General features: G+C 27.4%; 1 protein-coding gene across 2 annotated transcripts in view; it reads right to left on the bottom strand.

Annotated features, from left to right (window-relative positions):
* foxo (forkhead box, sub-group O) overlaps positions 1 to 5,236 on the bottom strand; it is a 318,297-nt gene that overhangs the window by 152,297 nt on the left and 160,764 nt on the right. The window lies entirely within an intron of this gene.

Raw genomic sequence — 5,236 nt, 5'->3', positions numbered from 1 at the left:
TCCTCTTTATTTATATATAATTACTATTACAAATATATGATAATAGATTTGTAATTATAGTCATTAACTCAGCAGAAATATACCCATTTATATCTAGATAAAGAAGTTGAAATATGTGGGAATCAATCAAGACAACAATCCAGGCTTCCTGATTAAAGAACATGTATTTATTAGATAGCTCTAAAAAAGTATATTGTCATGATGTATTTGTTTCATTATTAGAACCAAATATCCTTATAGTCTTTTACACACAGCACATTGAGGGGTACTCAATTTGTGCCCTATTTGAGAAGTAAAAACCATAAACATGTTTATAAACTGTCTTTTTATTATTTAAATTTATTATACAGTCGGATCGCAACAGCGTCAAGTAGATTTTTATTTATTTATTCATTTAAATAGAATGTGATCGGATTTTCGTGATATTGTATTTTTTTTTATCCTAGATACAAAATCTTTAAAGAGACATTTCGAAGACACTAGTTTCATACTTTCATCAATTTAATGTTCTGGGGCTACTGCACGCATTAATAAATTTAGAGTATTTTATGTACAAAATTGTTTATTGCAGTTGAGAATTTGTTATTTTAAATACTCTATAATATATAAAATAGTAGTAGTTTTTATTTTAATTAATTTTAGTATTTTAAGTATTGATAAATTTGGCGCTGGACACTAAAAGCTCCAAAATGCATAAATAAATAATAAAAAAATATTAAATGAAACATTCTATGGTAATGAATCTTAGTTAATGTTAAAAGCTAAAACATTTCACTAATCCAAATATAAATTTCTAAAATCTTAAAATTATGTTAGTTTTAAGAGGTTTAAGAGTTTTCAGTGTTCATATTAGGAATAAAAAATTCATTAAATACAGTTAGTTCCCACTTAGCCATCCCATTATGAACAAAATTTTAGGTTTTCAAAGATTTTTTTTTGTGTACATAAGTATTTAGCGAGTTCATTTTCATTCAAACAAGGCTACATATGATTTACATGTATATATAAATATTATAAATTTTAAAACTAATTTTTCCAGGATTTCGATATGTTTTACACATTTTGAGTTTTTATAGCTAGTTTTTCGCTTTTTTAGTGCACGAAAATCCAACGAAAGTAATAATATTACGAAAGTAATAAATCTAATGATGACATTAGTTTTATTACTAACACTGTTTAAAAAAAAAAATTAACAAGGAGTAAAACAAGTTTTACTAAAGTCTTAATCGAGGTCCAGATTCTTCACAGAATATACGCATAAATTCTCAGAATGTAAAGTTAAATGCCATATAGTTAATATGGGAAGAATCTTCAAGGAGCACATTTATTATCAGTAATTTCTTATCATGACCACGTGACCTTCCTCTATTTTGAGATGATGTGATGTAAAAAAAACTCCTTCTTCAAAAGATAAGTGCCTTATGAGTTTTAAACGTTTCCTTTTTAATGATATGTAAAATATTAAGCATAGAGTACTTAATACTTTGAGACATTAGTAGTTATTATTTTGATACAAATTGCTGCCTGTCGAATAATGACAGTAATTACATTGCACTCTAAGTGCACTGTCATTTCGTTTAAAATTAGACGAATTAATAAAAAAAGAAATTTCAATTGATTACCACGTTTTAATTCGATATAATTATTCAGTTTCGTATAATTCGTATGATTAGAAATCAACTTCTTTCAGCACGAACACTACAGTAATAATAAAAAGAAATAAATAAATTTAAAAAAATACTTCTATTTAATTCAGGTGTAAGGGGAGAAATATAAGGATAAGAAATTCGGTACTAATGAAAAAGTAGAAACCAGAGAAGTCAAGAAGGATTTACAGACTTAACAAGGGAATGTTCAATTCCGTGATGGAATCAGGTATGAAAAAACGTCTGAAGGACTAAAGAATTTTTAAGTAATTCAACACTTATCAACCCGAAGGAAGTTAACCAGTTACGAGGAAAGTAGCATAAAATAATTTTAAAAAATGGTTATCAATTGAAAATTTAAAAAATAATAATAACCCTATGAACTATAAACACATAGATCCGAGGAACGCAATTAATTTTAAAAACAGAAAAAGTTGCAAAATTTAGAGTTTAAGTTATTTCAAACTGAAAATAATAAGAAAATATTTTACTCATATAGTAACTAGAATTTAAAACAATACCTGCTGCTCTTAAGATAAAAAATTGCTAATTTACAATTTCATGTTCTTTGATTAAAAAAAAAAAATGTTCGTAACCAAGTGTAAGAAACCACGAAGGTAAACGAAAAGTTAAAATACAAAACAGTTGAAAAATTTTAAATATTTTATATTTGATATATAATTATAGGAAATCCTTAGGTTATTTCACGATTATTTATATATTTATGAAGTGAAATATATTTTAAAAAAATATATATACTGATATAAATCACGTTTCGGGGTCTCCTCCCATTAAAATCTGAAGTTTGTGATCAATTAATCATATTTAGAAGATATATTTCACTAATATTATAATTTAAAAAATATAGCGTGGAAAAATTAAAATATTTAAATATATTTGGCAAATCCGTTTCAACTGTTCTATTATTCTAAACATGACCAATCTAACAAATGTTCCCCCAGAAAAATAGGAAAAAAATGTACCAGTGAAAACTCATCAAGTTTCCATTTTATTATAAATAATTTATATACAAGGTAAGTAGATAAAAAAAAAATATCTAAATCGGAAAAATATTTGAAAATATACAGCGACTTGATTTTTATAAAAACATTTTTCTCAGGATTCCAAAGTCTTCCAGGTAGATGTTCGAGATTTTCATTTTTTTTTTTTTTATCGTGTTCGCCTTTGATTTGCATTTTTTTTTTTTTTTTGAATCATAGAGAAACTGTACCTCAAAGACTATTGAATCTACAGAGACAATTGTGGTCTGGCAAACTGTAGAAAATGTAATCTACTTTAGTCAAAATTTAATATGACGCATATGGACAAAATGAGAGAAAAAACATTTTTCGTTTTTTTCAGATTAAATTTCCGACAGTTAGAAACCAAATTAGTCTCTGTAGATGCAACGGATTTTGAGGAAGTCTCTCAGATATTGGCAAAAGTGTAAAAAAGTCAAAAGTGGAGTAAACATCTAAATCTTCCAGATCCCTCGATTGCCTTATAACCTTTAAAAAATATAATTTTTGTATTCGACTCGGGGCGAAGCAGAAAGTCATTTGAGTAGACAGACATATTTTTTATTATTCAGAGGTAAATAAAAATAATAAAAAATAAAATAAATATTTTTAATAAGATTAAAACGTTAATACTTTATGTTGTATATATTCTTAGTTGTGATTGAAATTATAATGGTTGACACGAAACCATTTAATATATAAATAATATTTTGAACTCCTACCAAAGGGTTGATTTTTCATTAATAAATATCACGTCATTACACCATAATTTATATCGCACTTACTTGTATTTTTTAATTGGTAAAACTTTATTAAAAACAACAAAGATATGGTGCCCAACTTTAATGGATTGCTAGCTACACAGCATACTTATTTTAATCAAATCGGACTTTTTTTTTATCTTATAATACATAGGCATAACAAGTAACGATATATAATAATTGATTTTTTTTTATTTCATAGCTTTGGTTCTTTTGTCTTTTTTTATTTTTCGTAATTTTTGTGTTATTCTTTCAATACTTGATTAGTTTTTTTTGTTAATCCCTCCTATTTTTTCACTTTCTTTCCTTTCTATCCTTCCCCTACCTTTTTTTTTTTCTTTCCTTCTTCATATTCTCTCTTTCAACCCACTGTGACATTAAAAGAATAATTGACACAAATTATTAATAAAAGTGGTGATAAATATATAGATATAAATAAAAAAAACAAACAAACGAATTGATATAAAACTTAGCAAATATATGTAAAAATAAATATTAAAAATGTATACAAAAATAATAAAAGATTTCTAATGAAGAAATGTATCTTATGACATATTTTCAATCAATATAGTTTTCTAATACATTAAAAGAAAAAACTTTCGCTTCGAATATAAATTGCGATTCAAAAGTAGGATATTACAATCTGTTCCCATCGATCAGCCATATTGAGAATCAATCGTTCCTGAACGATACAAGGCTGACACACTAGAAATAATTTTCGCACTCCCGCATTCTCTAACTGGGCTACTTACTCAGATGCTATCGATTCTCGCTCAATACCTACTGAGCAATCCGCCAACTCACCTTAATCATTAGCATAAATTATTGTCCATACATATTCCTTTAGGTATAATGCAAGAAGGATTTATCTGTCAGTCAGAATAGGTTACCTTTACGATAACTGATCTGACAGGATTTTTTTTTCGAATTTATTTTTATTGGCAGAATTAATTTTTCTCCCCTGATAATTTAAATGAAAATCAGGTATAATGCTGACTCGATTAAGCTCTGAGGTCTCAATGATATAATGTGCACCTTATGCAAGGCACTGTCGACGTTAATACGAGTAACGAGCCAGCTAGGCAATATCTAAGGGTATCCTTGATATTTAAATGTAATTAGAAACGCCGAAGCCTAAGCAAGTCCTTAATTCTTCGAGATAAGCGGTAACTTATCATTGTGGGTTAATGCAAAACAAATGCTGACGATTTACGTATTACAGGGATCCTGTAATGGAAACATAGATTTTTTACCTTTTTTTCTTATTAATTCAGTGAATATCTACTGATATTTTTACTAGTAAGTTAGTAAAAAAAAGTGAAAGGCGCGAAGAAAGGATAAACACCCCTTCACACTATGAAACCTTTCAGCCATTGCAGCTTTACAACATTTATTGTCGTATATAACATTTACGTGTATTGTCGTGTTGGCATTGTTGGCATTGTCGTGCCAGTACTGTCGAGCTAATCCTGATGTGACAGTTGATAATACATGAAATGGTAGAGAAGTTACTACGCCGTTAACTGTAGCATGTATACACAGTTAATTTTCATCTTATCCACCTTAACAAATGAAATAACGATGGAGCAAAAACATTACTCTGATATATTGTTGTTTTAATTTTTTTCAACAAGTTAATTTTTTGAAAACTTTACGAAATGGCTACACTATCCCACTGTCTTATTTTCGTGACAGACCAAGAAGAAAGAAAATTATCATCTAGAAAACGAGCCCTAAAGTTATAACTACATATTTAAAGTTACCAATTTGAACAATTTCATTTAATCTGCTGGGAAAATGTATATATATA

Source organism: Halyomorpha halys, unplaced genomic scaffold (genome assembly GCF_000696795.3).
Source record: "Halyomorpha halys isolate HHAL.00 unplaced genomic scaffold, Hhal_1.1 Scaffold4.1, whole genome shotgun sequence".
Taxonomy (NCBI): Eukaryota; Metazoa; Arthropoda; class Insecta; order Hemiptera; family Pentatomidae; genus Halyomorpha; species Halyomorpha halys.
Note: the sequence above shows the minus strand (reverse complement) of the source record. Positions and strands in the feature narration are given on the sequence as shown.